Source organism: Heteronotia binoei, chromosome 15 (genome assembly GCF_032191835.1).
Source record: "Heteronotia binoei isolate CCM8104 ecotype False Entrance Well chromosome 15, APGP_CSIRO_Hbin_v1, whole genome shotgun sequence".
Lineage (NCBI taxonomy): Eukaryota > Metazoa > Chordata > Lepidosauria > Squamata > Gekkonidae > Heteronotia > Heteronotia binoei.
The window spans coordinates 30,178,680-30,192,155 of record NC_083237.1 but is presented as its reverse complement, the minus strand read 5'-3'; positions in this window follow the sequence as shown (position 1 = coordinate 30,192,155).

The following is a 13,476-nucleotide window of genomic DNA, read 5'->3' as shown; positions in this document are numbered from 1 at the left end:
AGGTTTTATTTTGTTGTCCTTGCTAATATTCATTGATAGAGTAATCCACTATGAAGTTATCTCAATTCATCTTTGAAGCCACACTAGAGGCTGTTGCTACTAGGGATGCCAGCCTCCAGGTGGGATCTGGGGATCCCCTAGAATTAAAGCTCATCTCCAGGCTACAGAGATCAGTTCTCCCAGAGAAAATGGATCATCTGGAGAATGGACTCTAGGGCATTGTACCCCCCTGAGGTACAGTCTGAGGCAGTGAATCCCATATGTTTATTCATTGGTTGTAAGAAGTGCTTGCTTTTATCTGCCAGGAATGTTGGTACTGGGTATTTTGGTAGGGGAAAAAATAGTCTCCACTTCCTCCAGACCCTGTTTAGTTTTTAATTCACTGTTAACAGGTGTTCCCTCACCCCCATCATCTTTTTGCTAAACCAAAAAGTCCCAAAGTGGCCTTTCCTTGAAAGGGAGGCGTGCCCAGTTCCTGGGTTATTTTGGTTGTCTCTTTTCCAGCCTTGCGATATCCTTTCCCCCTCTGAACAGTAACTGTTCTTAAGTCAACAGTCCAAATCTTAGAGGCCCTTTGAACAGCCAGGTACATGTTGTGAAACAAGGAGATTAGGTGGGAGGAAAGGAAGCTAGTATGGTCAACAGTTTGGAGGGGGGGGGGGGTGAATGTCCTATTTAATAATGGATATCAGGGCTTTTTTGGTAGAAAAGCCCAGCAGGAACTCATTTACATGTTAAGCCACACTCCTTTATTGTCACCATTATTTTACATAGGGCTTTTTTGTAGAAAAAGCTCAGCTGGAATTCATTTGAATATTAGGCCACACCCCCTGATGCCAAGCCAGCCGGAACTGCGTTTCTGTGCATTCCTGCTCAAAAAAAGCCCTGACGGATACTATTTACCAGCAGGTGTTATGTACCTCCTTGCCCCAGAAAGCTTCACCTGCCCATTTCCACACATTAAGCTTCTATTAAAAGGACGTAACTTTTTTTCTTTAGGTTGTTGGCATCACTAGATGAAGCACAAACTTCCAGTCCAAAACATTGCTAGCTGAGGACACTAGGCAATTTTCTCACATGCTATTTACCTCCAATGGCCTGCCCTTAATCCAATTTTTATTCCCATTTGCAATCTGTTTTTTAAGAAGGTCCTTCAACCAAACCAAGGGGGGAAATGTTTGAAGGGATGGACTTTGCACTGTCTCTTAGCCTCTGATTTCAGAAGAGGTCTACAAGAGAGTCAGAGATAGAAAGGCCAGGACACTAAGCATCCTTTCCTTTACTCTCTGATGCTATCCTTTTGATATGTAGACTGCTACTCTTAGGGAACCTTCCTTCCTTCCAGCCTGACATCTCTCCTCACTATGGTAGCATTCTACATCTTGGCACCAGGAGGGCAGGACATGCCTCCGGCATCTCTATCCATCCTAGCTAGTTAGACTGGATTAGAAATCCTTCAAATATAATCCTGCCAACTCTACCAGAGGGGTAGCTATATTAGTCTGTAGCAATGCAAGTAAACATAGTTCTTGTGACACTTTAGAGACTAAAACGCTTATTCTGATGTAAGCTTTTATTAACTAAAACCTCCTTCAGAGCTGGCTCTAGTCTACAACATTTTATGCTGGAATAACACTTTGTTAGTCTGGAAGTGGCCAGGACTCAGGTACCAATAGGGGTGCCAGCTTTGAGTTGGGAAATACCTGGAGATTTTTTTTTTGGGGGGGGGGGGGTGTCAGGCGATGGAGACTCAAGGCTGTATTCATTTGAGACAATGTAATACTTTATTGGAAACTCATAGTTTGAAACAGAAATTGAGACTAATACCTCGGTAGGGGTGTTTCTGGGTCTTATGGAATCTACATCAAAGCAATATCTGCACAAAGACATTATTCTCAAAACAACAGGGAATGAAGGTGTAAACTTTCACACGAGAGTCTCTGCTTATCACCTAGCCTCTGGGAAGATGCTGGCCAGCGGTGTATCTATTAACGGTCACATTCCTTTGCTCTCTTTACAACCTAAACAAAGTTAACACTTCAAACGTCCCCTTTGATATGCATGGTGACTACAATATCACAAAGGCTAGGGGTTAATATAGAAAAGTCCATTTGGTTAGTATTTTATAATTTCAGTAGGATAGAGTTACAGAGCCTGACATACTGCCCCCCCTAAGCTCGTGCTCTGGGTTTGTCTGGGTGCAGTAGGTAAAATCTTTTTAAAAGAAGAGGTGCCCTTAGATCAGTTGACTTAACCCACTCGTCGCAAGAGGGGGGGGGGAAATATTTCCATCAGACTAAGAAATGCAATATTCCCCGCTTGAGCTTGGCATCCAATATCTCTTGCACTTCATAATGACTCTGACCCCTCACTTGAATAGGGGTGGGCGTCGTAGGGCATGGATGCCAATACGTAGCTCCAGGATCTTTTTTCAGAAGACTGCAATGGAAAACAGGATGAATTTTACTAAACATTTTCGGTAACTCTAATTCAATAGTCACGGCATTTATTATTCTTTTTATTTTGAAAGGTCCCAAATACTTGTAAGCTAGCTTTCTGGACAACTGTGGTAGAGGCAGATTCTTAGTTGAGAGGAATACAGTATCCCCCACCTTGAAGTCCCACTTGGGCGAGTGTTTTTTGTCGAATTGTGCCTTGTAATCCTTTTTGGCTGCTTCTAGGTTTTCTTTTTTGGTTTAAACAATTTTTATTGAAAACATATGGTAACAATGTCTAATTATATCATTACTATCCCTAACCCATATGATGTTTTCCAATCCCCCCTCCCTCCGTTACTAGACTCCCGCCGAGGTTATATACTTGAGTTCAGTTATGAAGGTACCCTTAACCAGTCAAAGTTCAATATCTCTCTTTTCTCATACTCATGTTAAAAAATTGTCCAATGTCTTTTTACATTCCACTCTTTCTCTATATATCCTCTAAATTTCTTCCACTCCTTTTTGAACACATCCAAATCATAGTCTCTTGTTAATTTATCCATCTCACTCCACGATAAAACTTTCACAATCCAATCCCATTTCTCTGGTATTTTTTCTTGCTTCCACAACTGCGCATACAATATCCTAGCAGCTGAGAGCAAGTGCCAAATTAGAGTTCTATCTTCTTTTGGAAATTTTTCCATTTGTAATCCCAGCAGAAAAGTCTCTGCAACTTTCTTAAAGTCGTATCCCAAAATTTTTGAAATTTCTTGTTGTATCATCTGCCAAAACCTTTTCGCTTTTTCACAAGTCCACCACATATGAAAAAAAGAACCTTCATGATTTTTACATTTCCAACATCTATCCGACATCTTTTTACTCATCTTTGCCAGTTTTTTCGGAGTCATATACCACCTGTACATCATCTTAAAACAGTTCTCTTTAATACTCTGACATGTTGATATTTTTCTCGAGTTCTTCCAAAGATACTCCCATGTATCCATTTGTATTTCTCTGTTCACATTAATTGCCCATTTAATCATTTGAGATTTTACTACTTCTTCTGTAGACCATTTCAATAATTATATACTTTCGATATTAATTTTTCGTTATCTCCAAGCAAAACCCTTTCCAATTCCGTTTGCTCACGTCTAATTCCAACAGATTTAATGTCATTTTAAGAACATAAGAGAAGCCATATTAGATCAGGCCAAAGGCCCATCCAGTCCAACATTCTGTGTCATATATATATATATATATATATATATATATACACATACACATACACACACACACACACACACACACACTGTGGCTAAAAGCCACTGATGGACCTCTGCTCCATATTTTTATCTAACCCCCTCTTGAAGGTGGCCATGCTTGTGGCCGCCACCACCTCCTGTGGCAGTGAATTCCACATGTTAATCACCCTTTGGGTGAAGAAGTACTTCCTTTTATCCATTTTAACCTGTCTGCTCAGCAATTTCATCGAATGCCCACGAGTTCTTGTATTGTGAGAAAGGGAGAAAAGTACTTCTTTCTTTACTTTCTCCATCCCATGCATTATCTTGTAAACCTCTATCATGTCACCCCTCAGTCGACGTTTCTCCAAGCTAAAGAGCCCTAAGCGTTTCAACCTTTTTTCATAGGGAAGGTGTTCCAGCCCTTTAATCATTCTAGTTGCCCTTTTCTGAACTTTCTCCAATGCTATAATATCCTTTTTGAGGTGCGGCGACCAGAACTGCACACAGTACTCCAAATGAGACCACACCATCGATTTTTACAGGGGCATTATGATACTGGCTGATTTGTTTTCAATTCCCTTCCTAATAATTCCCAGCATGGCGTTGGCCTTTTTTATTGCAAACGCACACTGTCTTGACATTTTCAGTGAGTTATCTACCACGACCCCAAGATCTCTCTCTAGGTCAGTCTCTGCCAGTTCACACCCCATCAACTTGTATTTGTAGCTGGGATTCTTGGCCCCAATGTGCATTACTTTGCACTTGGCCACATTGAACCGCATCTGCCACGTTGACGCCCACTCACCCAGCCTCAACAGATCCCTTTGGAGTTCCTCACAATCCTCTCTGGTTCTCACCACCCTGAACAATTTAGTGTCATCCGCAAACTTGGCCACTTCACTGCTCACTCCCAACTCCAGATTATTAATGAACAAGTTAAAGAGCATGGGGCCCAGTACCGAGCCCTGCGGCACCCCACTGCTTACCGTCCTCCACTGCGAAGACTGCCCATTTATACTCACTCTCTGCTTCCTATTACTCAGCCAGTTTTTGATCCACAAGAGGACCTGTCCTTTTACTCCATGACTCTCAAGCTTTCTAAGGAGCCTTTGATGAGGAACTTTATCAAAAGCTTTCTGGAAGTCAAGGTAAACAACATCTATCGGGTCTCCTTTGTCCACATGTTTGTTCACCCCTTCAAAGAAATGTAACAGGTTAGTGAGGCAAGATCTTCCCCTACAGAACCCATGCTGAGTCTTCCTCAATAACCCGTGTTCATCAATGTGTCTACTCATTGATAATTGTTTCTACCAACTTTCCCGGTATTGAAGTCAGACTGACTGGCCTGTAATTTCCCAGGTCTCCTCTGGTACCCTTTTTAAAGATGGGGGTGACATTTGCTACCTTCCAGTCCTCAGGAACAGAGGCAGATTTCAATGAAAGATTACTGATTTTTGTTAGAAGATCCACAAGTTCAACTTTGAGTTCTTTCAGAACTCTCGGATGTATGCCATCCGGACCCGGTGACTTATTAATTTTTAATTTGTCTATTAGTTGTAGGACCTCCTCTTTTGTCACCTCAATCTAACTCAGGTCTTTCAACACCCCTTCCAATATTAGTGGTTCTGGGGCGGGCAAACACTTCTCATCTTCCACGGTGAAGACAGAGGCAAAAAATGCATTCAGCTTCTCAGCCATTTCCCCATCCTCCTTCAGTAATCCTTTTACCCCATGGTCATCCAAGGGCCCCACTGCTTCCCTGGCTGGTTTCCTACTTCTAATATATTTGAAGAAATTTTTATTGTTGGTCTTTATGTTTTTTGCAATATGCTCCTCATAGTCCCTTTTTGCCTGCCTGATCACAGTCTTGCATTTGATTTGCCACTGCCTGTGTTCCCTTTTATTAATCTCACTTGGACTGGTTTTCCACCGCTTAAAGGAGTCCTTCTTACCTTTTATAGCTTCCATTACTTTGTTTGTTAACCATGCTGGCCTCTTCTTATACCTGTTTGTGCCTTTCCTAACTTGTGGTATGTATTTTATCTGAGCTTCTAGGATTATAGTTTTAAATAGTCTCCAAGCTTCCCCAAGGGTTTTGACCGTATTTACCTTTCCTTTCAGTTTCCTCCTCACATGCCTCCTCATCTCAGAGAATTTACCCCTTTTAAAGTTACCCCTTTAAAGTTACCCCTTTAAAATTTACCCCTTTTAAAGTTACCCCTTTAAAGTTTTCCATCAAGCTTTTTATTTGTTGCATTTGAAACCAGTCATACTTATTGTTTAACTCTTCTGCAGATTTTAATTCAACTTTATCACCTTGAATCTTTAGCAGTTGATTATATGACATAGCTCTCTCTTCATCAGATTCAGCTGTTATTTTTATTACTTCTGCTGGCACTATTCAAAGCGGCTTTCTCTCATCACCATATTTCTTATATTTTATCCAAGTGTTTAATAAGTTATTTCTAATATAGTGGTGAGAAAAAAGACCATCCATCTTATTTTTCAACTGCTTCTAGATTTTCTTGAATTAATTCCCACCCCTTGGCCAGTGATTCCCACCATTGCTGACACGATGTGAGGGAACCGGTGGTGTTAGTCACTGGTAGATTAGGAAAAGGCTTCCCTTCATATCCATTCACAATTTGGAAAGGGGTGGTCTTTGTTGAACTATGCAGGCTATTGTTGTAGCCATATTCTGCAAACGGTAATAGTTCCACCCAATTGTCTTGTTGATAGTTAATAAAACACCTTAGGTATTGCTCGAGAAGAGAGTTCACACGTTCTGTCTGTCTGTCCGTTTGCAGGTGGTAGGCGGAACTCAGTCCCTGCTCGATCCCTGACAATCTACAAAACTCCCGCCAGAAGTTGGCAACGAACTGCGGGCCGCGGTCACTAATGACCTTGTCTGGGAACGCGTGTAGTTTCACAACGTGTTGGAAGAATAGCCTCGCTAGTTTTTTAGCTGTAGGGAATTGTTTGCATGGTATGAAGTGGGCTTGTTTTGAAAACATGTCCACCACCTCTAGAATCACTGTCCGTCCCTGCGATGCTGGTAGTTCAACTATAAAGTCCATAGATAACACTGACCATGGCTGTTCTGCTGTAGGAGTCGGACAGAGTAAACCTGGTGTCTTCCCTCCCCTCCTTTTGGCCATTATGCAGGTGGCCAAATATCCTTTTTCATTTGTGGCCACCAGAACTGTCGGCTCACTAGGTGGAGCGTTTTCACGTAGCCAAAATGCCCGGCCAATTTGCTGCTATGACAGTGCTGCAGTACTTCCTTGCGGAGACTTTTGGGAATGTAGTTTCCCTTCTCAATACCAAAATCCTCCTCCTCCCTTCACCAGCCCTTCCGGCCACTCCTCCCCTTCGTTCTCTGTTTCTGTGATTAATTTATTCCCCCACCACCACGGCTCTGATTTCCCGGTCTTTTTCCCTGACTGAGTTGCACCCACCCCACCAGCGTGTTTGGTCGTGCCTGGTGGAGGGCCTGATCCAGGAGGGCGGATTTGAGACCGCTCTGGTAGGCCTCAATCTTCATCACTTCGTTCCATCCTCTTACCCGGGCTCAGTGGGTCTGGAATTCCGCCGTGTACCCTCTCACCGAGTGGGTTCCTTGCTTCAGGTCTTTCAGTGCGTTGAGAGCTTAGGCCTCTCGGAGGGGATCCTCGTATTGGCGCAGCATGGCTTGTAGAAAGGCATGCACACTCCCCAGCTCCAGGCTTCTCGATTCATACAAACTCACATACCATCTTCGGGCTGCTCCCGTGAGTTTCGATCCCAAATAATCCACCTGGCTCGGTTCATCCGGGAAACTGGCCCCCCAGTAGTGCATGTAGCTGGTGGCCTGGATGGTGAAGTACTCTACTTCTTCTGGGTCCCCGTCGAACTTGAGGTCGAGCTCATGGGGTTTGCCTGGTTCTCGAGGTGCGGGACATCCAGGAGGGTGTGCCGGTGGCGCCGGGGCTCCTCCGCCTCCGCCGGGATTCAGAGGTTGTGGTGGCGCAGGTGGCCCCGATCCTCGGGTTTGCCGGCGTTCCATCCCCCATAGCACCTGCATGCGGTCGATCTGCCTCCCCACTTCCCGGGCGATTGCCTGGGTGTTGCTCTGGATCACACTTCGGAGGTCCCTCGCCAGCCCTTTCATCTGGGTTTTCACCTTCCCCAAGATTTTTTCTTCCAGGTGGGCCACTTCATCTTCTTTCCCCGGAGCCCCGGCTCCCTCGTCCTCATCCTCCAAGTCGGGTAGGCGCACGCGGGACGCATCAATTTCCTCTCCCAGCTCGGGCCTGGTGAGGAGGGTCTTGTGTCGGGCTGGGGCTTCGTCCATCAGGGTGGTGGGTGTCCTCGGCTTCCACTGCTGTGGGCTGATGAATAGGGTTTGGATGTAGGATGGGGATTCGATTCCCGCAGCTCGCCTATGTCCAAGGACGTGCCACGGGGGAGTTTTCGGTTCCCCTGGAGGTTCTCCGTTATCCAGAACTTTTTCAGCCATTCGACTTCAAAGTGGCTGGTTCAGATAAACCCCTTTTTAAAGATTAGTCTCAAAATGTCAGGCGATGGAGACTCAAGGCTGTATTCATTTGAGACAATGTAATACTTTATTGGAAACTCATAGCTTGAAACAGAAATTGAGACTAATACCTTGGTAGGGGTGTTTCTGGGTCTTATGGAATCTACATCAAAGCAATATCTGAACAAAGACATTATTCTCAAAACAACAGGGAGTGAAGGTGTAAACTTTCACACGCGAGTCTCTGCTTATCTCCTAGCCTCTGGGAAGATGCTGGCCAGCAGCAGTATCTATTAACGGTCACATTCCTTTGCTCTCTTTACAACCTAAACAAAGTTAACACTTCAAACGTACCCTTTTATATGCATGGTGACTACAATATCACAAAGGCTAGGGGTTAGTATAGAAAAGTCCATTTGGTTAGTATTTTATAATTTCAGTAGGATAGAGTTACAGAGCCTGACAGGGGGGGGGGAGCCTGAGAAGGGTGGGGCTTGTGGGGAGGGCTTCAATGGGGAATAATGCCACAAAGTGGTCATTTTCTCTGTAAACTGATCTGTCGCCTGGAGATCAGTTGTAATAGGAAATTTTCAGTCACCACCTGATAGTGTGCTGGTATTAAAAAAAAACTATGAGCCTTTTGGAGTTTAGTGCCATTTTGAAATCTTACTGGAGATTTTCTGTCCCATTTGTCCATTGGGAATTCTATGTGCAGTCTTTGGATGCACTGAAAAAGAAACTTGTGGGTTTTGTGGCTTTTTGCAATTTATTGATGCATCAGAAACACTTTGATTTTTTTCCTGAGCTTTTGCCTTTGGTTGAGATATGTGGCTGGAACACCCTATGCTAGAAGAGGATTTGAAGCAGGAATAATCAAGTCGACCTCCTGTTCACTGGGACTCTGAAACTTTTGGGGAATTGTTATTGCTATTTAGTTTTCTATTGAATATATTTATATGATTTTGTTTCAATACATTCTTAGTTATTTGGTCACTACAACTTCGCTTGTGCTCTCTTTACCCACCTGGAGACTGGCAACCCTAGCTTGCTGTAGGATTGCCAGGTCCTACCTGGCTCTCAGTGGGGGATCTTCCTCACACACAAAGCACACTGATGTCACCTGGAAGTGATGTTATTGTGCTGGGAACATTGCCGGGGGACACTCTATTACTTGGGGGGAAACTATGGTTATCATAGAGGTTTTTTGCTAGTGATAGAGCTTCCCCCAGCGCAACATGTCCAGCGCAATAATGTCACTTCTGGGTGATGTCATTCTGCTGGGCATGTTGCAGCACACCAGCACTCTTTGCAGGCGGGGCTCCTGCCAGCCAGCTGCCTTGTAGAGGTTGGGGGCGCCGAAATCAGGGGAAACCTGACCCTCGGCAGGAGGCTGGGAACCCTACCTGGCTGGCCCATTCACCACGAACCAGCCATCCAACTGCAGTCCTACATCTATGCTCACCAGTGGCTTACTGATGTTTTTGGTTTGGGTGACTGCAGCCAACTAGGGTTGCCAAATCCAATTCAAGAAATATCTGGGGACTTTGGGGGTGGAGCCAGGAGACTTTGGGGTGGAGCCAGGAGCAAGGTTATGACAAGCGTAACTGAACTCCAAAGGAAGTTCTGGCCATCACATTTAAAGGGATTGCCCACTTTTTAAATGCCTTCCCTCCATTGGAAATAATGAAGAATAGGGGCACCTTCTTTTGGGGCTCATAGAATTGGATCCCCTGCTCCAATCCTTTTGAAAATTGGAGGGTGTTTTGAGGAGAATCATCGAGTGCTATGCTGCAAATGTGATGCCTCTACCTCCAAAAGCAGGCCTCCCCCCAGAGCCCCAGATACCCGCAGATCAATTCTCCATTATACCCCATGGGAATTGGTCTTTATAGGGAATAATGGAGTGCCCAGCAGACATTTTCCCCTCCCCCACTATCTGATGATTCTGAAGCAGAGGGAGGGCCTCCAAACCAGGGGATCCCCTGCCCCCACCTGGGGATTGGCTACCCTACAGCCAACAGTGTGTGGTTCTGAGTCCTTGCCAGGCAGTGGTACTTGACCAGAAGGCAACCTTCATTGTGGTAGGCCCCAAATTGCATAAGCCTGTTTTAAGGGCTCATCATTTCCAGAGCTAGCAGGGAGAATCCAGGAGCTCCGATTCCCATTTGAGGTCCTGTTGATGGTAAAGCTCAAGGGACTCTTTGCTTGCCTGTTCAGAAACAGTGGCTCCTCTAGGCAACAGGTTTTGCTTTCTCTTTCTGTTGTGAAGAGGCCAGCAGGGAGAGCCCACTGGCTTAAACAGCAGCTCCTTTGCTGAGGCAGCAGGCTAGCTCCCAAGTGCCAGTGGGAGGAAAGTGTAGTGGGTGATCAGCTGCCAAGTCAGAAGCAGGTTTCCCTTTGTCATTCGTTAAAATCCCCTCTGTTTTCTGTTGTGTAATTGCTCATTTGCCTGAAGGTTTCTCACTGAATTCAACATCTCTGAGACTCTGTTTCTATGATGGTCACTCCCAGGAATGGAATTCTATCAGGAGCTCCTTTGCATATTAAGTCACACACCCCTGATGTAGCCAATCCTCCAAGAGCTTACAAAAAAGAACCTTGCAAGCTCTTGAAGGATTGGCTACATCAGGGTGGTATGACCTAATATGCAAAGGAGTTCCTGCTAGAATTCCACCCCTGGTCACTCCCCTCCACATACAAACATGGTGCATCGTGTATTTTTTTTCAGGTATTTTATCATATTTTAAGTTCCAGTTGAATTGGTTATCTCCCCAGTCAAACCACACTGCACCAAAGCTTCCAGGCAGTCACTAAGAATAGCCCTATTCCACAGCATGTGCTTATTGCATATCTTTCTTACTGTTTGTAAAAATGTGGTTTTTTATATATTAAGCAAAGGTGGCTGAGGAGCAAAAGAGACCTCACACTGCGACATCCAAGTTTAGATATTTCTAGTCTTTTTAAAAGTCTAATTCTTACAACGGGAGGGGGAAATAAAACTGGAGTTGCAGCACAGGGGCAGTCAAGAGGAAGAGGGGATCATGCCTTCTACCATGACCATTTCCCTTTCTGAAATGGATATACACACACTAGGGATGGGCACGAACCAATAAACGAATCACAGTTCATGCACAAATCGGGCTAATTCATGCTTCATTTCAAACCAATTTGTGGAATTGTGCAGTCCCCATCAAAAAATGAAATATTTTTTTCCCCGTGTATCATTTATTTCATTTTCATGGTTCATTTGCAAGACTGCCTGCCACCGAAACACCCATAGAAGTTGCCATAACTTGATAAGCATCTCTAGAAGCCAACCACAGAGCTCCCATTCTGCTCTACGGAAGCAGACACCCTGACTCATCTGCTTTCACTTTGCAGCATGAAGAGAGGAGTTGTCGAGAGAAGAGCTGAGCTTTCCTGGGGACATGTATTTAGGGGGCTATAATTTGGACGTTCTAAATGTCTTGGAGGGTGGGTGGAGGAGAACCTGCTGAAGACTTCCAGAGAGTTTGGCATCTCTAACTCACAAGAAGGCCGTTCTACATCTTCCAAACCAAAAACTATGAAGCAGTTCGAGAAATCAGATGATCCACAAACTAACATGGCCCACTGGTTCAGGCAATCAAATGAACCACAAACTAACCAAACCACCATTTTTCTGGTTCGTGCACAACTCTAAAACACACCTATGTCATTAGCCCTGGGAAGGAGAAAAGACTGGCAGACTCTTTTTTCCATTCTAGTTCTAACATTTTAGGGAGGGTCAGGTTCAGTTAACAATTGCCTTCCACCCAGATCAGAAGCCTGTGCATCAGCTGTTAGCCCAATGTCATATCTGCTTTGGCCCTTATATTTATTAAATCTCTCTCAGAGGGATTTTCCTACTATTTCTGATCATCAACAGCAGGCAACTGGGTGGATTAGCAGGCAAATGGCAACACTGTGTGATGTCCACCTCCCTCCATAAGGACAGAGGGCTAATTAGGATGGTGTGACCCCAGAGATTGATGGGTCCAACTGATTTCCAAATGGCCCAGGTAACTTTGTAGAGACCCTAGCATCAGCATGGAATGCAGATCTGCAGAGTGTTTCTTTGTCTTGACATTCTTCACCCTGAGTAAAGCTTCAGTCCTTTGGTTTTCAGTCCTTTGGTCTATGAAGAGGTTAAGGAGACATTGGTGGAACTCCATTGGTGGAAAACTCATATTAGATCAAATAGAACACACTAAAGAGCTAATCTGAAGACCATTCAGGTGATGGTCTTGTCATTCTTCACCCTGAGTAAAGCTTCAGTCCTTTGGTTTTCCAGGGAGCCCAGGGTCTATGAAGAGGAGACACTGGTGGAAAACTCATACTAGATCAAATAGAACACACTAAGGAGCTAATCTGAAGACCTTTCAGGTGATGGTCTTGTCATTCTTCACCCTGAGTAAAGCTTCAGTCCTTTGGTTTTCCAGGGAGCCCAGGGTCTATGAAGAGCAGACACTGGTGGAACACCACTGGTGGAAAACTCATACTAGATCAGATAGAACACACTAAAGAGCTAATCTGAAGACCTATCAGGTGATGGTCAGGGTGGCAAATGGCTTTCTTTTCTGCTACCATTGCACCAGTTGAATCTCATCCAACAAATGCTTTGGGGCACAGTTAGGGTTGCCAGTCCCCAGTTGGGAGCAGGGGATCCCCTGGTTTGGAGGCTTTCCCCCCACTTCAAGGTTATCAGAAGGGGGAGAGGGTTGAACGTCCACTGGGCACTTCACTGTACTATATCAAGACTGTTTCCCATAGGGCATAATGGAAATTCAACCTGTGGGATCTGGGGGGCTGTTTTTTAAGGTAGAGGCATCATCTTTTTCAGCATAGCATCTGACACCTCTTCCTCAAACCCCACCCCCAGTTTCAAAAAGATTGGGCCAGGGGGTCCAACTCTAGGAGCCCCAAAAGAAGGTGCTCCCATCCTCCATTATTTCCAATGAAGGGAAAGCATTTAAAGGAGTGTAGACCCTTTAAATGTGGTGGCCAAAATTCCCTTTGGAGTTCAGTCATAGTTGTCACAACCTTGTTCCTGGCTCCACCCCTAGTCAGTCCTAGCAACTTTAGGCCCAGTGGCATCTGAGCCTAAAACTCTTGCTGATTGTTTTGGGTATTTTGCTTGATTCTTTGCTGACAAGGTCTCTGTCACTTAGATACCAGTTTGACGGTAGATGCTATACTTTGGGCAGGTATTGAAAGCAACTGCTTTGACAAGACGTTGCCTATGCATAGTTTCAGGTTG